Genomic DNA, 22,969 nt, shown 5'->3' with positions numbered 1-22,969 from the left:
TGGGTGTGTGATGCGCTAAAAACGCTCAAAGAACGGACATGTTGGGACTTTTATGCAGCGGACCAACGCTGCGTAAAAATCCCGCAAGTGTCTGCACGGCCCCATAGACTAATATAGGTCCGGGCGACGCGCGTGAAAATCACGCGTGTTGCACGGACGTATATCCCGTTCGTCTGAATAAGCCCTAATAGTTCCAAAATAAAAAATAAAATACAATGGTTAGAAAAGCAAGGAAGGTATATAAAGCCCTGAAAAGGGCTTTTGGCACAAGTTGAAAGTCCAGCTATCACCAGTGGCGTAGCTATAGGGGTCGCTGCAGTCGCAGTTGCGACCGGGCCCCTAAGAAAGGGAGGCCCAGAGGCCTCCCTTACTACACCGTGCACTGCAGCCAAATCCATAACTTGGCTGGGGGAACCAAGAGCGGTGGGTTGTCGGGGGCACCAAGAGCAGAGGAAGTCCGCCAGGGGAACCAACAGTGGAGGATTGCAGGACGTGGGTTTACTCCCGACTCCCCAGTCACTGACTTCGCCGTCGTCTGCACTTTCTTTGAGTCAGAAGAGCCTTCCCACGTCCCGCCGACGTTTCTGAAAATGCTGCCGGGGACGATAGCTGGCCAGCATGTGGGCGGTTGTGTTGTCCATGAGAGCCTGGGAAGAAGGGGTACACGATGTACATGATGTCCCTGTGCGCTAACCTGGTTGGCCAGTGCGTAGGGCAGTGGGACAAACAAGGGGTGCTTGTTCCACCTCCTCGTCATTGTTGTGACTGGAGAGGGTCTGCTGCAGTCCTGACCTGCACAACCTGCAATTTAATGGTAAAGAACCAGGGAGAATGCAAGTTGCTGCTTAAAGGGTGCCAAGGTTAAAAGTTATCTTCTAACCACAGGATAGGTGATAACATGCTGATCTGTGGAAGTACGACCGCTGGGATCCCCACTGATCATAAGAACGGGGGTCCCGTTCCTCCGAATTAATGTAGCGGCAGGTCCCGCTTGCACCCTGCGGCTCTATTCACTGGCTATGGGACTGCCGGAGATAGCAGAGTATAGCACTCAGCTATCTCCAGCAGTGCCATAGAGAATGAACGAAGCAGCAGGGCGCAAGCAGGACTTGCAGCTCCATTCATTTGAATGGAGCCCCATGATCATGATCGGTGGGGGTCCCAGCGGTCAGACCCCACTGATCAGCATGTTATCACCTATTCTGTGGTTAGAAGATAACTTTTAATCTTGGGACAACCCCTTTAACACTTTCATGACTAAGCCATTTTTAGTGTTTTTCGTTTTTCACTCCCCGCCTTCCAAGAGCCACCCAGGAGACAGTAATCTTATACTGTATAAGATTACTGTCTGCTAGGACCCTGTATCTAAGCCTAACATGTGGTAGGCTTAGATACAGGGTCCAACAGACAGTATCACGCATGGGCCCTGTATCTAAGCCTACCACATGTGTTACTAATGAGGTTTTTTTGTGTTTGTGCTTTTTTTACTGGTTCGGACGTTGGACTATGTCGGATGTGAGGACTACTTCGATGACGTCTTTTTTTATTTTCAATAAAATGGTTAATGAGGGATGTGTGTTTTTTTATTTCAATAAAATATATTTTTTATGTATTTGTATTTTCTTTTAAACTTTATTACTACTACCTTAGTAATGGCCGCTGGCTGATTGACAGCGTCCATTACTAAGGCAGGGCTTAAAGTTAGCTGGTGCAGAGGCTAACACTAATGCCCATTATTACCACGGTACCCACCACCACTAGGGGTACCAGGAAGAGATTCGGGTACAATCCAGTACCTGAACATCTGTAGTGATGGCCGGGCACTGGGGCGGCCGCAGGCTGGTATTACTAGGCTGGGAAAGGCCAGAAACCGTGGGTAATCTCACCCTGGTATACACACACACATTTCTCTTTTTGGGGGGAATATATATTGGGGCTATTTCCCCTGACATTTTAAGTCCTTAGTGACACCCCTTGCTTCTAGTGCTGCATTGTTGGGTCACTTATGAGACCCAGCGATGCAGCTGTAAGCTGCGGGCTGTCGTCCATGAGAAGTTGGGGGGCCCAAGAAGGACTTTTGCATCGGGGCCCATGGGCCTTTAGCTACGCCCTTGGCTATCACCATAGCTCAAACATATTTCGGAGGACTGAGTTTGTTACCATTCATATCAGTCCCTGTCTATAATCTCATTGGAAGTCAATTATCCTATCAGTATGTTTTTTAAATGTTGGAGAAAACCAAAGCAAACACAGAGGGAACATATAAACTCCACCCAAATGTTACCTCTGGTCCGATTTGAATATAAGCTTGCTAGCTTCCCCGTCCGCTATGAGTTAGGACAGATGCCAAATTTAGAACTAATCAGACTGAAGGCTTTCAAATCTATTCCTTTTTGCTGTGATTTAGTCACAGCAGAAAAACACTAATGTACTGCAATGTGTGAACAGCCTTGGAGTTCTATCTTGTGCTCCTCCCCATGTCTTATTTTTTTCTACCTGCTGGGTAGGTGTAAAGGTACCCTTTCTCCCCATGGGCACATTCAGACGTGGCGGAATTGCTGTTGAATTCCGCTGTGGACAGTCCGCAGTGGAAATCTGCTGCAGCCGTCTTTTTCTATACATTTTTAGGTAACTTAGTTCAGATGTTGCGGAAAAAAACAGTGGGGAATTTAGGCTGCGGTGCAGAATTTTCACGCCGCAGCATGCACATTTTGTTGCGGAGAAGCAGCGGAATTTCACTGCGGATTTCAGCCTTTGCAATTCAAAATCTGAAATCTGCGGCAAGTCCGCTGTGATATCCGCAACTTCTGAATTAGCTGTCAATTATGCAAATGTTTCTGCGAATTCATTGCGTAATTGCCGCGAATCTGCAGCAACACTGACAGCGGAAAAATTCTGCCATGTCTGAGTTTGCCCTTAGACTCTGTTCACATCAGCGTTGGCCCTTCTGCTTTTAATGGATTAGTCAAATTTAATGGAAACAGATGCAAAAACGGATGCCAAACTGAAACAAACGGAAGGTAAACTTGAATTTTTTCTGACATATTAGTAAGCTGGATCCGTCAGAAATACTGTAACTTTACCTTTCGTCTATTTCATTTTGGTCATCCGTTATACTCCGTTTTTAACGGATCCTTCTTTTTCTGTCTTTATTTTTTGCCTTTTTTGAATGTAGGAAGTGACGTGCAGGCGCAGTAGGAAAATCAGATCTGTAAGACGTTCCGTTTTATCCGTCATCGGTTACTTCAATGTAAAAAAAAACTGAAAAGCTCCTTACCGTCAAGTTTACATAATTTTGGACAGAAAAAACAGCGGACTTCTCTATTGTTTTTGGCAAAAAAACAGAAAACTGACCGAACAGTGCCGAACTGAGCACAATAAAAAAAAATCATTGAAATCAATGGGTACTTTGACAAAATAGTTTGTTCTCTAATTTTAGTTCCTATGACTGAACAGAATAATGGAAAACACAACATAGATGTGGACAGATTGTTACCATTTTACTTTTACCTATCCTAACTCATAACACACGTAACGGAATTGCTGTAGAAAATTTCTGCAGCAATTCCGTTGAAAATAACAGACATTCCGCTGCAGCAAAAATGCACCATTTCCTGCATTTTTTAGTGCAGAATATGGTGCGGAATTTGCTGCATTTTTCAATGCTGGGAGACATTGATATCTCCTCTGAAAAACGCAGCAATTCAGTCCACTTTCCGCTGCAGGAATTCACATGATGCGGTATGAAAAAGACGCACCGCAGGTCATTTTCTGGTCGGAAATCTAACACAGCGTGTGCATGAGATTTGTTAAATCTCACCCACTTTGCTGCTACAGTATTCTGCTGCTTATTTTCTGTCCGCAATTCCGGATGGAAAATACGCAATTGCGCTATGTGTGGACAAGCACATACTGCAGCGGTCACATGGTATGAAACAGCATCCCAGGAGGCTGGCCTGCAGGATGGCAGAGAGATGCGTTGCCATTGCTACGTAAGCATGAAACTTTTTGTACGTGCAATTTTCTGCAGTAGACATTCTGTCCGAAAAACTGCACCACAATCTGGTGCGGTTTATCAATCGGAATTCCCTGCGGATACGCTGTGTACTTTTATGCAGCGTATCCACCCTGTGGGGATGATGCTGTCGATAGTGACGGCAACAGTGTGGACGGCAATTGTCCAAAGTGGTCTAAGGGTATGTGCACACACACTAATTACGTCCGTAATTGACGGACGTAATTCGGCCGGAAGACCCGGACCGAACACACTGCAGGGGGCCGGGCTCCTAGCATCATAGTTATGTACGATGCTAGGAGTCCCTGCCTCTCTGCAGAACGACTGTCCCGTACTGAAAACATGATTACAGTACGGGACAGTTGTCCTGCAGCGAGGCAGGGACTCCTAGCATCGTACATAAGTATGATGCTAGGAGCCCGTCTCCCTGCACTGTGTTCGGTCCGGGTCTTCCGGCCGAATTACGTCCGTCAATTACGGACGTAATTAGTGTGTGTGCACATACCCTTATAATGAGAATGAACAACATATCACTACATTTCTTCATAGAGGATCGGTAAGGGTTCGACCATTAGGACCCCCATCGATCCCTGGAATAATTTCACTTGGCTGTTTTAGTGCCTTCAAGGGTATGTGCACACACAAAATAAAAAACGTCTGAAAACAGTTCCTGATTTTCAAACGTTTTTTATTCAAAGTCGCATTTTTCGCTGCGTTTTTGGAGCTGTTTTTCTATAGGGTCTATGAAAAACAGCTCCAAAGACGAAAGAAAAAGTGACATGCACTTTTTTTTTTGCGGCCGTTTTTTTATGCGGCCATTTAGAAAAACAGCCACATAAAAAACACCCTGTCAGAACAGAACAAAGTTTTTCCCATTGAAATCAATAGGCAGATGTTTAAAGGCGTTATGGTCCCGATTTTTCAGCCGTTTACGGCCCGAAAAACGGCTGAAAACACTCCGTGTGAACTTACCCTTTTAGTTGCATGAAGTATTAGTGCGCATGCTTGGCAACTTTCCATGCAACTCTTCCCCACTGTGGGTGTGCTGGTGGGGAAGGACAGTGGACTGAGATATCCCATTCAAGAGATTGATGCTAGTCCTAGCCAGTGCTGGCAGCCCCAAACAAATCTTGGCAGATGCCAGGGCCCAATCTAGGTAAGCCATCACTTTTGGCAATTTCTAAGGAGATGGGGACCTATGTTCACATCAAAATCTATGGTTTTATGTTACATTTATTCTTACTTATACATTATTTATACATATTGTTGTTTATTTTTGCAGCTCAAAATGATAATTTTTGGCTTTTAAAGTAGATCAAATCAATGATCAGAAAGAAATTAACTCTCCCAATCACGATCACAACAGGTATATTTGCAATGTCATAATTATCTGTCAATTGCTGGATAAAGCAAGAAAGTACTACAGGATTTACACCCAAAGCGTAAAATTTGCCATTATTTTATTTACTTACAGAGATATTTGTATTTTTCTGTTTTGTAGCTTTGACCATTTTTACCAAAGTGACAACAGGAAGTGCAGCCATTCTCTGTACATTCTATTTTGGTATTGTTAGAACGTGATAACTAAATAACAGTAGGTTATGAGTTTCCCAGGAGCTATTTGGGCTTATTGACCAATATATAGCCATTTTTTTTTTTTTGGGGTGGAAATTTTGTTGTGCAGCTCTAGGCTTTTAGTACATATACAGTATACCTTTATTTTGATGTCTGCATATAACAACTTTTAAATCATATCCTCTGGTAGGAAACGGTTGGGGCTATCGGAAACTTTGAGCATTTTTTGTGCCGTCTTCTTCCAGTCTTAAGCCGCTTTCACACGTGGCATAATTTGGTCAGTATTTTGCTTCAGTATTTGGAAGTAAAAACCAGGAGTGGGTCTAAAACACAGTAGAGGTGCAAATCTTTCCATTATATTTCTTCTCTTTCTATGTTCCATTCCTGGTTTTGGCTTCCACATACTGATGCAAAATACAAACCAAAATACTGCCACGTGAAAGTGACCTTAAGCCCTACTCATATGGCGGATTTTGTTTGGCGGGTCCCGCTGCAAGTTCTGCAGCAGAATTATTCCTGGAAGATTCCTCCTCCTATTGACTTCAATGGGATGTTCGGGCGGAATCCGAAGATCGATCACGCTACCCGAAGAATTAGCTAGCCTAAAAAAGCAAGCTACCGGGAAAAAGAAGCGTCTAATTCCCATTGAAATCTATGGGAGGCGGAAATTTGCAGCGTAATCCACGGCAGATTTCGACACAAAAAATCAGCCGTGTAAACAGGGCCTTAAAGTGATCAATTAGAGACATATTATTCCTCTGTCACAGTAAACATATAGAATAAGTAGTTGTCCATTATACCACAAGCTTCCTAAACCTGTAAGATGCTCGAGAACCTTGGTCAGGCTTGAAGAACAACGTGAGACATGTTTTTCTCTTTATTTTATGGCAATGCACAATCACATTAAAAACAGCTATAAGTTACTTGTGTACTGTGCCTGCTCTGTCACTATATTTATCATCAACCTAGTTCTGAAAGTCTACATGTCTTTGTTCCGATGTAATATCATCATAACCTTTTAAAGGTTTAAGTTCTTTCAAAAAAGAAAATGAGTTATGTGTCCTTGGGGTCTGACATACTTATATAATGCATCCTGTCTCCTGTGCAGCTCAAATTGAGGACATACAGTGACGTGGGCACAGCCACACAGCTTGAGTAGGATGTGCACTGGAGCAGAACAGTGTATGCTCCAAAAAAGCTTTTTGGCTTTATTCAGTTTTCTGTAAAAAGCTTAAATCCATCATCATAGCACTGAGGCTAAGGAAAATGTTACCGTGGATGAGGCAAAGGGCAGATACGTGGATGACATATATTTAGTTGCAACAAATATCATGTGAGTCTGTCTTTTTTACCTCTTTTTTTTTCTAGGTTCAGGACAACTCATTAATTGTATGAAAGTTTTATATATGCAATCTTCCTATATACTTTGTGTATTAGTTCATCACCGGTTTTAAGACCTCTGCTTGCTGTCACTGAATGGGAGCCATCATTACTTCCAGAGAATGATAATCTGTGCCGGTCATGATCATCACACGGGTGTTCAGCTCCTATACATATAATGTAACTGTAATTTACCTTTGTCATCATCACATGCCAGGAGTGACTTTCAACCTTTGGAAGTAAATAATAATGGGAGCCAAGTAGCGGACAGCAGGTGTAGCGTAGTAAGGCGGCTTGAAAGGGGTTTAAACTAGGGGAATTCTGTAGAGTTATGGTGCAAGTGAGAAGGGGCAGGGAACACTAAGAGTTAAAATTATATGTTGTAGAAAGCTGGTAATGTCAGGAAGTCAAGTAAAGGCCAGGGAGGTGGAGAGAACTGTTTAAATTCTCCCCCGGTTGTACGGTTATTGCGATATTTGATTTTGCAAGGCCTGTCTCTTAACTCCTTGCTTGTGGCGGTACATGTCCCGGGAATTCATAATAACGTGGCTGACTCTTTATCTCGCCTGCAGTGGGACAGATTTAGGCAGAACGCTGCAGTATTCCTTGTCCGGAACAATTGTGGGCAGTGGTATCGAGACAGCTGCAGGATTGATCAGGATGTCACTGAGTAATAGTACTTGGCTGAAGTATGAGAAGGTATGGAAGGACTGGGGGTCCCTACTGGAACGTATCACGTCAGGTGAGAAACTGGTCGATTGGGTAGCGGTGGTTTAGTATTTTGTGGGATTGTGGCATGAGATTGGAGTGTCAGTATCTGGCATGAATTGTTGCATGGCAACTGTGGCTTTTTGGTTCAAGCTGAGAGGTATGGAGGATGTCACAAAATATTTCCTGGTTCGGCAGGCTTTGAAAGGCAACAGAAAGGGTCGTTTGCGAGTGGATTCGAGGAGGCCGGTTTCGTTTGAGCTGTTAGAACATTTGGGTGTTTGTGTTTCGAGGGTGTGCTTGTCTGCTTATGAATGTTTGCTCTTTCAGCTTGCTTTTGCTTTGGCATTTTTTGGGTTAAAGTACAAGTACAAGTTAGGCGGCTTGTTGTACGACGATGTTCGGCTCATGCCTTCCATGGTTCAGGTTGGTAGGAGTGTGTGGATTGAATTTGGTGAGTTGCCTGGGACTATTATTTGCCCAGTTCAATGTGTTCGACAGTTTTCAGTGGTGCGCCCGGCGGTCGTGGGTCCTTTGCTTGTTCAAGAGGATGGTTCTTGTCACAGTATCAGTTTGGGCAAATTTTTCGGAAACGTCTGCGGTCGAGGGGTTTGTCTAGCTTGGAGTTCAGTTCTCATTCCTTCCGGATTGGTGCTGCAACTGAGGCAGTGCGCTGGGGTGTGGGTGACGAGAGGATTAAGAGTTTAGTACAGGTCGGACCCGGCAGAAGGCCATCGAGGTAGGCCACCATGATCAGGATGTAGGTAGGGAAGGAGTTAAGGGAGTTAGGAGGGGTGGTTAGGAGGTAGTGGGGGTGGAGGTTAGTGGGGCAAGGCGAGGTGTATTTAAGGGTGGATGAGTGTGGAGGGGCGCCATTACAGAGCAGACAGCGTGAAACTTGTCCCGCCCTCCCTCTCTAATTTAATTTTAGTTATGTATATTGGCAAGTCTGGGATTTCGCTTTGTTGCTCGTTGTTTTTGCTATTTTCACAGGTACCGGAGGATCCTGAGGAGCAGTTTTTGCAATGTCGCAGCATTAGCATGGCGGATTGGGGGTCCTTGGAGTTGGTGGTAAATTGGTGTGGGGGGGATTCATCGGGAGTATGGTCCCTCCATAATTTATTATGGTTTAGTGGTCTGGTCAATTTGTGATCCTGCTGGGTGGTGTCCCGGGGAGTGGGTGCAGTTTAGGTCAGCCAACTGCAGGTATGACGGTGCCCCTGAGCCTGTAGGGTGACGGCTGGGAGTAAAATATGATGCAGGTGGGCTGTTTATGTTGACAGACTTTTGTAGCTCCAAGGACTCCCCTTCCATTGTTATTCTTATATGTAAATTGTTGTTTCTATTATGTTTGTTTGGAAATAAAATGGCTGCTGTGGCCAAATTTATCCAACCCAAGGTGTTCGTGTTTTCTTATAGGGGACGGTTTGGGTAGGTGGTATGGCCACTAAGGTGGGGGGGTAGTATTCATAGTAGCATTACCCCTATGAGAATGAACGTACTCTACAGTCCCCTGATCATGGACGCTGGAAGTCACGACGTTTTCGTCTATACATTCGTCCACACCTGTTATGAGTTACCATATGCTATATGTGGGGGTTACGGGGCAGTGTGAGGGACAGTATGTTACTGGTGATAGCATGTTTTTGTTTCTTTTTCAGATAGCGGGCCCTGTTTGATTTGGATCGTCGGCCATTCGCACATACTTTTGGGTGCTGTGCGAGCTGATGTGCGCAGGGATGGTCGTCAGTTGGGCATCGGTAGGGACAAGGCGTTGGTCTGATGGATAGGTGTAAGGGGCATGTTGTGGAGTCATCTCTTGAGGGAAGTTCAGTTTCACGTAGCAGTAGGTAGACCTCCTGATGTGCTGGATATTCAGGCGGGCGGCAACGATCTGGGTGTGCGGCCTTTTCGAGATGTAAAAATGGATATGCTTCGCCTTTCCGGGGAATTTTTCTGGTCTTATTCGATATAGTGGCACGCAAGGTCTGGAGGGGGCAAGGTCGGTGGTGGCTTTAAACAAGGCACGGGTAAATGCCAACAAGGAGGTTGCTCATTTTGTGAAGAGGACTAGGGGTATTGTTGTGCGTCACAGGGAGTGGGAAGGTGAATACTTGAGGAGTGACGGGGTGCATCTTAATGCCATCGGCATTGAGATGTGGTGTTTGTCTCAGCAGGAAGGTATGGAGACTGCTGTTCGGGTGTGGAGGGATGGAAATGTATAAGGTGTCATACATTTCCATCTGTGGCAGATAAAGGGTCTTTGGAGGATAATTATTTGGAGGTAATGAATACGATCAGTTGAAGGATGGAGGTTAACAGCTGTTTATGGTACAGCTACAAGTTGGGACTCCTGGTGGTGATTCGGTACCTCAGGATGTTAATCAGTGCCATGCTTGAATTTGGGTGCCCTTGGGTCAGGCGTTAGCGGCTAAGGGTAAAGGTCATGTGCTGGCACTAAAAAGAAGGTTGCAATTTTGATGATTGGAAAAATGAAAATGCCTCCCAGGACTCTTCCTGTTAAAAAAGTCATTTATTGTATTTTTATGTCATGGATATGTGCAATTCTTTGTTTTGTTTGGGTATTATTTATATTTTGGTAAAACAGGTGGTAAGGCCCCATGCACATGCACATGACCGTAAAATATTACAGTATTACGCAATTACGGACCCATCCAGTTCTATTGGCCGCGGTCACCTTTCCATATCGCTACGGATAGGTGTCCATGTTGTAGAACTGTGCCGGGAATTATGGAGCGTGTCCTATTTTTCTTATTTTACGGGCCGTGCTTCCATACTTAGTATGGGAGAACGGCCCAAATATGCAGGCTGTGGCCCTCGGCCGGCCGTGCCCGCAACCGCCGGCCGTGATTACGGGCACGGCCCTGTGCATGAGGCCTAAGGAAAAAAAAAGTTGGCTGTCGTGGCCTTTTCAACCACAAAAACTTGTGTCTGTAGTTTTTGGGAAGGTTAAGGGCCAAAAAGGGGGTTGGTTAGAAGGGGTTAATGAAAGGGACTAAGTTTTAAATCCCTCCAGTCAAGGTTCAAGATCTTGAAAACCATAAGGAATTGATACACATAGTATATCAGAAACATGCACAATGTTTCATTATATAATGAATAAGCTTAACTTATTTAAGTGAAAACTGTACAAATATAACTAGATTTCTAGATGAGTGGCCAGACCACTTTTACAACAGAGGACAGAGTGCCCCTTAAAGGGAACCCGTCACCAGCATTTTAGCTATAAAGCCAGAAATACCTGGTGAAAGTGGGTGAAAAATCATTGTCATCTAAGCTATAAATATGTTCTAAGTAAGCTCTGTACCTTTAGTATTCTGTTTATCAGTGGTCCCACGCCGTATGCAAATGAGCAGAAAAGAGTCAAATCTTCATCTGAAAAGAGTCAGATTTTCATTCCTCCAGCGTCTCAGAGTGGACTCCACCTCCTTCTTTTTGATTGACAGCTCCTTAGCCAGTCAGGGCCAGACAGGTGGCAACGGTGGGCGGGGTTAAGAAGCTGCATCCCAGAGGGAAAAATAATTACCATAAAAGGCGGGAAGAGTTTAAACGACGATATTTACTGACAGAGGAGGACTTCAGGAAAGAAGAGAACAGGAACGAACTCTGAACAGCTGCGGCCATTGAGGGATCAGGAGAGTTTAACAGGTAAGATATTGATGACAGGATCCCTTTAACATTCATCAGTCCTAGCTAAAGTTATAGGTCCATACTCTTTGATTGTACTACTGAAAGATTCCCACAGCATTCCCTGTTCTATGTGTACATTGTTTGGACATTGATGTAGTTGAATAAAACTGACAATAATACAGCCTACTTGCCAACTCTCCCTAGAATGTCTGGGAGAAAAAGGCAAGATCTCCCAGACTTCCAGAAAAACAGGCAAATCTCTCAAAATATATTTACCCTTCGCCATTCCTGCAGTCCTCTTCATTCCTGGATGTCTCTGCAGACAATGCCTTGAGGCCGGGGTTGGCGTCGGGATGTTGTGTTCCAAGGCGTCTGAGAGTGAAGAGGACCGCAGGAATGAAGAGAGGTGAGTATCTGCACATCTGGTCTGATATTTGTATGATTTTCAGGGTTCTGGGTTCTTTATTTATTTAGGGGATCTGGTCCGGTGTTTGTATTTATTTAGAAATTTGGTCTGGGGATCTGTATTTAGGGTTTCTGGTCTGGGGTCTGTATTTATTTAAAGCATCTGGTCATAGTCTGTATTTATTAGGGGATGCGGGGTCTGTATTTGTTAAGGCAGTCTGCTCTGGGGTCTATATTTAGTTAGGGGGTCTGTATTTATATTGGGGTCTGTCTGAGGTATGTATTTAAGGGGTCTGGCCTTTAATTTGAAGGGGTTATCCGGGTTTTTAAAACAGATGGTCTATCCTTAGGGTAAGCCATCCATATTAGATCAGTGAGAGTCACACTCTCAGCACACACGTGAGCAGCTGTTTGAAGGGGCCACGGCGCTCACACAAGCGTTTCAGACTCTTTATTGTTTACATTGTTCTCCTTTTCATTCGTCCTTGCACGTGCCGTTACATATGTAGCGGCTGTGCAAGGTATTGCACCACTGTCCCATTCAAGTTAATCGGACAGTGGTGCAATACCTTGCACAGCCACTACAAATGTAACGGCACATGCAAACTACGAATAAGGAAACCATGTAAACAATGAAGAGGTTGCGGCGTTCGTACGAACGACATGATCCCTTTAAACAGTTGATCAGCGGGGGGTCCGAGAGTCTGACCCCTACTTTCTTATATTGATGGCCTATCCTAAGGATAGGCCATTCATTTTAAAGACCCGGATAACACCTCCATTTAGGGAGTCTGGGTCTGTGGGGGGTCTGTAAATGTTTAGGCGGTCTGGTCTGGGGCCTGTATTTATTTAGGAGTGTGGATTTATTTTGAGGTCTGGCCTGGGGTCTTTATTTAGGGGGTCTGGCCTGGGGTCTATATTTGTTTAGGGGATTTGGTATGGGTCCTGTATTCATTTTGGGGTATGATGAAGGGGGGTCACATACATTATTTATGATTCAAATGGCATAGGTTGGGGGCATGTCCTATATAAATGGGCGGAGTATAAACATTTTGCTTCAAGCTACTCTTTTCAGAATTTCCCTTCTCAAAAGTTGGCAAGTATACATGGCAGCAATGTACCGCGTGTTGAAGCAAAATCAATCAAATAAAAATAAAATGAGTAATTTCTGCATATAAATGTAAAATTATAAATTTGTTTGAGAATATAATACATATATCTGTCATAGATAATATTCAGTGGGTTCATTTAATTGTTCTTATCTTTGTCCTTCACAAAAGCTTCTCTGTTTTTCTTTTGTTTTTGTTCAGTGGAAGAATTGCATTAACTAAAGATAAATGCATAAGCAACATAACTAATACATTTCCCTGATTAAAGAGGCCATGAATGTTCCATTTCCAATGTTTTTCATTTTGAATGCAAAAAAAAGGGTTTTACAAGTAGATACATCAATTGGCTTGCGCTTCAATTTAGCATTTTGGCTTAAAGGGGTTTTCCACTACCGGACAACTGATGATAGGTCATCAGTATATGATCAGTGCCACATGTCATTGCACACTATGCTGTATACGGAGCTGGAAGCAGTTGACTCCGTACATTGCATAGCGGCTGTGCTGCAGAACTGCAGGTCCGCTCCTATTTACTTGAATAGGAGCAGAGCTGCAGTACTGCAGCTCGGCTGCTATTCCATGATCGGAGCCACCGGCTTACAGCATGGATGTCCGGTGCCCAGAGGCAGCCAGAGCAGCTGATCGGTGCGGGGTCCAGGTGTTGGACCCCCACCACACAGAAGCCCAGTTCACACATCTGAAACCGCCACCCATTGATTTCAATGGGAAGCAGAGGTGTTTTTCCGTGGCGGCTTTTAGCTGCTCGCGGTAACGAAAAGTGGCAGGAAAGTGCAGGCAGGTAACAATCTGCCTCAAAATTGCTGAAGGAATTTTGAGGCAGATTTTTTTACCAGCAAAAAAACTCAGTGTGAATAGGGCAATATACTGATGACCTATCCGGTGGATAGGTCATCAGTTGTCTGGTAGGGGAAAACCCCTTTAAGTGAAATTCAGGTCTAAATACAAAGCGTAGGAAAATAGGTTTTATTATAAGAAAAATTTACTTTGATCCCTGAAGGATTCCTAAATTCTTATATTGTTTAACTTTGAATGTCCTCAAAGAATTTTATTCGGTTCATTCATTTATTTAATGCCAGTCGCCTATTTAGCGTGTGTTTGCCTTTGAACACCAACATACACTTTATATATAGAATAAATAATGTATATATGAACGTAGTTTACATAAAAGTCAAATAATTTGTAAATACATTCTCATTTCTTATCTTGCACTGTATTATAGCACTGCATACAATCCTGTTGGTTGTCACTGGAAACAGTCAACAAGCGTGTTGTCAGACACACCTAAGTTGATCTGAGCGCCTATAATTTAGAAGGACATTAAGTTTTTCCTATTGTTTATCAGATTTCTGCACTGTACTGATTTGTACACTTATCAGAATGAAAATCACCAAAGAAAGCTCTGAGCATACAGAACAAGATGCAATGTCACAACATTCTAAGATCAGAATACCCCTTTAACACTATTCCACAGATAGTAAGAGTTCAATTGGTCTTGTGAGGCAATAAATGAGCAACGTGGGTCCAGCAGTGTAGTCCAATGTAGATATACTGTAGTACACAATCAGAAGAATTTGTCTACCTTATTAACCTTAGGCCTTATTCAGACGAGCGTGTCTGTATGGCAGCCGAAAAAACGTCTGTATTTAATGCATTTCAGTTCCGTGTGCCATCAGTGTTTGTTCCGTGTGGCATCAGTTTTTAATGTCAGTGTTGGTGCACATTTGAATTTTTTTTCTCAACATTTCTTTAAGAACTGTTGCGTGAAACACAGATGATGTCCGTGTGCTGTCTGTGATTTTCATGCACCCATAGACTACAATAGGCGAAGTGATCCGAAAAAATGGACCAGAATAGGACATGCAGTGAGTTTCACGTAACAGAAACACGCTGCATGAAAAATCACGGAGGTCTGAATAGCCCCATTAAATTGCATAGGTCCATGTGCTGTACTTTTTTTTAACGAACAGCGCACAGACGTATACAACGTTCGTCTGAATAAGGTATTACATGGATGACAGATATTATTCAGGAGGAGGAGAAGCAAAAAAAATTGTTTACTGGCCTATCACTAGAGAATATAACTGAAGTCATCTAAAATTTCTGTGAAAAAGCATTGTCACAAAGCAACTATTCAGTTACTATCCTTAAAGATTGGGGTGCATCTTATTACATGTTCTTCATTAGTTGCTTCTTCTCAGTCATGATCCTTGAGATCATTACTTAAGGAGAGAATTATAATAGACCCTATATTAGGAACAGGGGCATAACTAGGAATGACTGGGCCCCATAGAAAACTTTTGACTGGGCCCCCTACCCTCTGCTGGGTATCGCACACCCCCTTGTAGATAGTGCCTCCCTATAGATTCCACCACACAGCGCCCCCTATAGATAGCACCCCTGTAGATAGCGCCATATACAGCCCCCTGTAGATAACGCAATACAGCCCTCCCCTGTAGATAACACTATATTTCCCCCTGTAGATAACGTCTTACAGACCCAAATCCCCCTGTAGATGACGCCATACAGCCATACAGCCCCCCTGTAGATAACGCCATACAGCCCCCCCTGTAGATAACGCCATAAAGCCCCCCTGTAGATAATGCCATAGAGCCCCCTGTAGATAACGTCTTACAGCCCCAAATCCCCCCTGTAGATAACGCCATACAGCCCCCCTGTAGATAACGCCGTACAGACCCCCTTTAGATAACGCCATGAAGACCCCCTTGTAGATAACGCCATACAGACCCCCCTGTTGATAACGCCATACAGACCCCCCTGTAGATAACGCCATACAGAGTCCCCCCTGTAGATAATACCATACAGAGTCCCCCCTGTAGATAATGCCATACAGACCCCCCTGTAGATAACACCATACAGAACCCCCCCTGTAGATAATGCCACACAGACCCCCCCTGTAGATAATGCCATATAGCCCCGCCCCCCAAAAAAAAACGGCCTATAGTTTGTGCTAGAAAAGAGATGTATCCCCTATCCACAGGAAGTCCGAGGCTTGTCATAGAGAACTTCGGGGGACATTCGGTCCCATGTTCTCTTTATCACTGGGCGTCCCAGCGTTCACACATGTATCCCCTATCCTGTGGATAGGGGATGCATGTCTTTTGTAGGAACAACCCCTTCAGTGGCGTCGCGCTGTAGCAGCCATAGCAGCTGCTAGCGAAGCCACCGGCCATGGGGGGGCCCGTGCCGGCGGGTGGAACAGGCCCCCTCATGCTGCGGCCCTCGCAGCAGCCGCTACGGCTGCTTTAGCGGTAGTTACGCCACTGATTAGGAAATTAGAACAGGTCTTGTGCTGTTATTTCAGCTATATACTATGTAACTTGAAGGCTATGTATACCTTTGAAATTGTTGTTTTTTAAAAAAATAAAAAAAATAAAATGTCTATCAGTGTGTTTGGTGCAACTTTCTAAATACTTTTATTAAAAAATTATTTTTACTTTTTCAGATACAGCTCCTTTGTATACTGTATACAGCAGCTGTATGTTGCGCTGAGACCTGAAGTCAGGTCAGTGGCACTAACGGGTTCAGTGACAGCGGGTCCTGCATGTCAAGATACAGCTGCTCTGTATACAGGATACAAAGCAGCTGTATCTCAAAAAGTAAAAATTATTTTTAATAAAAAGTATTTAGAAAGTTGCCCCAAACACACTGATAGACATTTTTTTTTTTTTTTTTTAAAAAAACACAAAAACGATTTTAAAGGTTTACCTAACCTTTAGGCTGGGTTCACACGTGGCGGAATTTCACTTAAATTCCGCTGCGGACACTCCGCAGCGTTAATCCGCAGCGGAGCCGTTTGTCCATTGACTTCCACTTTAATTTAGCAGTGTTCGTTTAGACGATGCGTAAAATTCCGCTGCGGAGCATAGGCTGCGGAGCGGAATTTGGTGTCCGCAGCATGCTCTGTCTGTTGCGGAGCAGTGGCGGACTCATGGCGGAATTTCTCCATTGACTTCAATGGAGATTCTAATTTCCGCAATGAAGTCCGCAGCTGTCATGCACATGTTATGTGTGCTGCGGATGCGTCTTGCTTTTTTAACTTGACATTTCTTCATTCTGGCTGGACCTATGTATTTCTAGGCCTACAGCCAGACTGAGGAAGTCAATGGGGCTCCCGTAATGACGGGAGCGTTGCTAGGAGACGTCAGTAAATAGTCACTGTCCAGGGTGCTGAAAGAGTTAAGCGATCGGCAGTAACTGTTTCTGCACCCGGGACAGTGACTACCGATCCCAATATACAGCTATCTGTAAAAAAAAATAGAAGTTCATACTTACCGAGAACTCCCTGCTTCTGTCTCCAGTCCGGCCTCCCAGGATGACGTTTCAGTCTAAGTGACGGCTGCAGCCAATCACAGGCCAATAACAGGCTGCAGCGGTCACATGGACTGCCGCGTCATCCAGGGAGGTCGGGCTGGATGCCGAAGGAGGGACGCGTCACCAAGACAACGGCCGGTAAGTATGAATTTCTTTGACTTTCACAAGGGAAAGTGCTGTCCCTTCTGTCTATCCTGCACTGATAGGGAGAAGGGAAGTACTTTTACCGCAGTCCGCAGCAGCTAGTCCGCATCAATTTACTGCACATTTTGTGCAGATCCGCAGCAGAATCCGCAACGCAGATTCTGTGCGGCATGGATGCGGACAGTTGCGGAGGAAATCCGCCACGTGTGGTCATGCCCTTAAAGAATCTCTTTAAAGATTTAACTGTGTTAGTCTCTGTTCATACTAGCTTCATGATCTCCATTCAAATGGAGCTATTACAGCTGTGACGGTTTTAGTTTTTTAACAGATCCAAATTAATTCTGCTAATTCTCACTGACATTGGGTCCTGGTATTTTGTCAGCAAGAATATCGTTGCAGACTACACTATTTTTGATGTCAAACATACTGGAATCCCTGACATAAAGCAAAAAAAACATAAATGTGAAGAGTGATATCAATTATAAAGTGTGTCATAGATTTAATCCAATATGTAAGTACTGTGAATCGACTTATTTTTCGTTTTGCAGCCAGTATTGCTTCTTTAAATAGTGTACCTGCCATTAACAATGATTTTATGTAGGGTGTAAACCTCCCCAATGAAAATAGTCTTAAAAAAACGTTGTTTAATCGGTTATTTGTGTTTTAAAGACTCCATGAAATTTACAGCCACCTAGACCTGCCATTCAATAATTTATATTTATGTGCCTCAAGTGTTGTTGTAGTAACATGGAAAAGAAAAACTCAATACCTATACATAATGAAAAACAGGAGAAAGTAAGCAGGGATAGTGTATTGGAAACTCTGGAGGGGCAAATATTGAATTCAATGAATACATGTTTTGTATAGTACTGGAGAATATTTAAGTAACTCCATCCTGCCTAAAAATCTCTTTTCCATTTGGCATAGAAAGTGCATGTGGCGCAATTTAAAACAGCAACTAGTGCCTCTATTGACTGGTGAGTGACAAAAGATCATGCAGATCTGGCATGTCACCAGTTGGCGCAGCCATTGTTGTGCGAGCAATGGCCCAAGCATATTCAGGCTGCAAATACTGGGAGCTTAAGGCTATGTTCACACGGAGTATTTTGGGGGAGGAATATCTGCCTCAAAGCTCCAAACGGAATTTTGAGGCAGATATTCCTCCCCCAAAATACTCCGTGTGAATAGCAATGATCGCGCCGTTTTTCGCCCGCGGCCATTGAGCGCCGCGGGCAGAAAACACGCTTTCTCCTGCCTCCCATTGAAGTCAATGGGAGGTCGGAGGCGGAAGCGCCCGAAGATAGGGCATGTCGCTTCTTTTTCCCGCGAGGCAGTTTTACTGCTCGCGGGAAAAAGACGCCGACGCCTCCCATTGAAATCAATGGGAGGCGTTCTCGGGCCGTTTCTGCCGAGTTTTGCGACGCGGTTTCCGCGTCAAAAAACTCGGCAAAAGACCCCGTGTGAACATAGCCTAAGTCTGCTTTTCTACAAAAATAATTACCATGGCAAGCTTTTACCTGATTTTTGCTTTAAAGGGTTTGTACACTTTTGCCAGTATTCTTTCTTTGTTCCCTTACATCTCAATTAAAAAAATAAAGCATCTTTGCAAATAGTCTTAAAACACATACATACATATACCCTATTTTTCGGACTATAAGACGCACATGACTATAAGACGCAACCAGGTTTTAGACAACAGAAAATAGAAAAAAAAAAGAATCATATTTTACTACTTTTACAAAGAAAAATCTATTTGTTAAAAAAAAAATGTGTTCTGCTTCACCACATTCTGAGCCATAACTTTTATATTGTTTCATCGATTGTGCGGTATGATGGCTTATGTTTTGTGGGACGAGTAGTTTTTATTGCCACCATTTTTTGGTACATATGATAATTTGATCGCTTTTTATATTTATTTTTGTAGCGCTAAGGTGACCAAAAAAGCGATTCTGGGGTTTCAAATGTTTTTGGTTTTTTTTCTGCCGTTCACCGTGCGAGTCACATCTTATACTGTAATAGTTCGGACTTTTACAGGTGCAGCGATACCCTTTTTTTAAAAAAATTTTATATTGTGTTTGGAAAAAAATTCGAAAAGGTGTCTTTTGTTTTTTTTGAACTTTTAATATTTTTTTTACACTCCTGAATATTTCTCTGGCTTTATTTTTTTTACACATTTTATTAGTTCCCCAAGGGGATTTGAACCAGCAATCATTAGATCACTGGTACAATACATGGATGAGTGGTGGAAACAGCGTAACGCACTGAGCTACGCTGTTTCCATAACTCCCATAGTAATGAATGGCAGTTACAGAAACAGCATAGCATGCGAGCTACGCTGTTTCCGTAACTACTATTCAGTTCTATGGGAGTTACGGAAACAGCGTAGCTCAGAGAGTTATGCTGTTGCCGTAACTCGACCATGTACTCTGTTTTCGTAGCAACCGAGTTCCGGAAACAGCGTAGCTCGCGGTGCTGCACTGTTTCTGTAACTACCATTCACTTCTATGGGTGTTACGGAAACAGCGTAGCTCAGCGAGCACTCGGCCGTAACTCCCGACCACCTAACCAGGAAGTGGCTGTTTAAGGGGCCCCGTTCTAGAGGATAGGTGCAGTTCCCAGAGGTGGGACCCGCATCTATCTACCATTTATGACATATCCTGTGGATATGTCATAAATGTCATTTATGGGAAAACCCCTATAAAAGCTGCGGTCGTTGCATTTAACTAGTTAAATGGCCAGGAACAGCACAATCGTTGTTCCTGGCCGTTAGAGCAGTGTGTCAGCTATAAAACACAGCTGACACCTGCATGGAGCGGGCTCAGTGTGTTAGCCCACTCCACTCCAAACATCATCCCCGCCCCGCTCCATAATGTGCCGGCACATCATAGGTCGGGAAGGGGTTAAGTAAGGAAGCAGTCTGGGCCCAGTGCAGCCGAGTCCGTTGACTGCCGACTATAAGATGCAGGGACTTTTTAGCAAGATTTATTCTTGCTAAAAACTGCATCTTATAGTCCGAAAAATACGGTATATATATTTTTATTTTTTTTATTATAATTTTTTTAATTCTTTTTTTTCGGACATTTTTGGGTGTTGTGGAGCTGTTGTGGAGACTTATGCACACCATGGTGATGCAGCTGCTGCAGCATAGCTACCGACTACAAGTCTTGTATGTAGACTGATTCTTCAGTCATGTATTCCTCTTCTCTCATTGACCCATGCTTCTTGCATGTAAAACGCATGTAAAAAAAAATGGCATTAATAATGATTGAACGACATTACGTTTTTTTTACATGTGTTATAAAATGCTAGAAAAAATGTATGTGTGTGTGTGTTTGTGTCTGTGAAACAGGTCTAAGAGAGGAGACACAGGATTGAGTGTAAGGTGGGGGGAGAGAAAACACTTCAAAGGGAACACCCACTGAACTCAGAACTTGAAGCTTCACATAAAAAAATAAAAGAAACGCTACAGAAATCAGCCAACAACATTGTGCAACTTAAAACTTTTCAGGAATAGACAAGACACATATCTGAAAATAGTTCAGCAGGTGTTAGGTTTATTGTGAAGTCACATATTGCTTTTTCTATCAGTCCATATTTATTTATTTGCTGATTATGAGTTATTTATTGAAAACTGTCTGACTGGATGTATATATACTGCACAATGAAGTGTTTCATCAAGATATATATATAACGTGGAAATATCTGTTCCATCATCACACGTCCTTTAAACGTCCAATATTACACTTAAATGCTTCATTTCAGGAACAGTGTCTGTTATTATAAATCAAACATGACCATCAATATATATACTGTCATATTTGGAACAATGAAATGGCGGCTGTACAGTTGGTATTGGGGATTACAGCAGTGTACTGGGAATTTAGAGGAAGAAGGATTTATCGCTACCAGCTGCAGCAGAGAAGAGAGATTAGAATCACATCAAACTGGCCATCACTTTATTAAGAGAAACAGAATAAATCAACATCTAGTCCTAAGCTGCAGTAAATCATTTGGACTGTGTCTTGGATTGTCAGTTGTTTTTGCTTACACTACATATGAACATCTGTGATGATACAAACCATTTACATCCCATGGGGACAGAACCCTAATTGTAAGGAAATATCCCACAAATTAGACTCTCTCATAAAAATAATCCACATTCTGTACAAGTGATAGCCAAACATTTATATAATGGGAATCCTAAGTGTTATGCATGTGGGACAAATACTATACATAATATGTCAATACATTGTTTTGGGTGGTATAAAGTTCAAAAGCAATGAGGACGATTTCTTTACAGCCACCACCAACAAAACATCAGTCAATGGAGGAAGTCAGAGCAGATTTCAGGTAGGATGGTGTTCTGTGCAGACCCTTCTTTTGACAACCTCCCCCTCCCATGGTGTACCACATAGTGCCAAAATAAAACTACCATACAGTGCATGGTGGCGCAGTGGTTTAGTGCTGTTGCTATGTAGTACTTGGGTCCTCGATTTTAATCAAACCAATGGTAACATCTGCATATCTGTGTGGGTTTCCTCTGGGTTTGCTCTTTCATCGAAGACTCCAATACCATAATGTTAATTAGCATTCTATGAAATTAGCATTAGTGTGTGCATCTGAGAAATTTAATTGTGAGCCCCTTTGGGGACAGGGACTAGTGGGAATGTGGACAATTTCTGAACAGCGATGTAACAGAAAATAAATAAATGATGACCACCAACATACAGTGCCCAAATAACAGTGCCAGACAGAACACTGCCCAATCAAAAAAGTACGAAAGATAGCAGCATTATACCCATAGTTTCATGCACACAATGTTTGACTGCGGGTGCAAGTGCCAGGTGCCCAGACCATCAAGGACAGTAGCGCCCCTTTGAGCAGTGATGTAAAAGTGTTGTCCTATGCGATTGCACAGGTCGCACACCTCTTTGGCAGACCTGGAAGGCAGCCTTACTTAGTGTAAAACCAATGTTCTTGAGAGTAAATGCTACTTATCACAAGGAGGAACCAGTTTGTCTCTAATATATTTTTATGAAGTTAGTATGATGAACGTGAAATATAAAATTTTCCCCATACAATTAATGGATTAACCTGTATAGTCACAATAGGTTGGCTATACTTATGTACATACACATAAACCCACAGATGAGCTTGACCAGCACCAGATTTCCGTGTACATAAGCATGACAACATTCAAAAACTTTGGCTAACATATGGAAAAGACTATTATATGCAAATAATAAATTGCTAGGCCTTTGCGCTGTGACACAACTTTTATTGTAGCCAATTCGAGGAACTCATGCACCTGTACTCCAAGTAACGTACTTTGCTTTTCTGCCGCTCACATTATTCTCCCTTCCCTCACCATGATGTCTTATGATATTTATTTTCATTGTATTTGAAAGACTGCAATGAAATTATTGTTATTAAGATATACCAGATAATGTACCACCTTCTGCACATTATAAGAATATAAGAAGTCACAGAGGAGTTCCATGACCACATAATAACATGAGGCCATGTCCATTAACACAGGTCATGGAACTATGAGGCTTCTCCTCATATCCTTAGTCATTTATAGTAGTGAGTACATTATTCCTTTTAATACAAACTTCAGCTGCTGCAG

At 43.1% G+C, this 22,969-nt stretch overlaps 1 protein-coding gene across 6 annotated transcripts in view; it reads right to left on the bottom strand.

The window, feature by feature from the left end:
* The window catches only part of PDE1C (phosphodiesterase 1C), an 851,320-nt gene that overhangs the window by 478,479 nt on the left and 349,872 nt on the right, over nucleotides 1-22,969 (bottom strand). The window lies entirely within an intron of this gene.

Source organism: Rhinoderma darwinii, chromosome 5, assembly GCF_050947455.1.
Source record: "Rhinoderma darwinii isolate aRhiDar2 chromosome 5, aRhiDar2.hap1, whole genome shotgun sequence".
Taxonomy (NCBI): Eukaryota; Metazoa; Chordata; class Amphibia; order Anura; family Rhinodermatidae; genus Rhinoderma; species Rhinoderma darwinii.
This window is presented reverse-complemented; position numbering and strand designations above follow the sequence as displayed.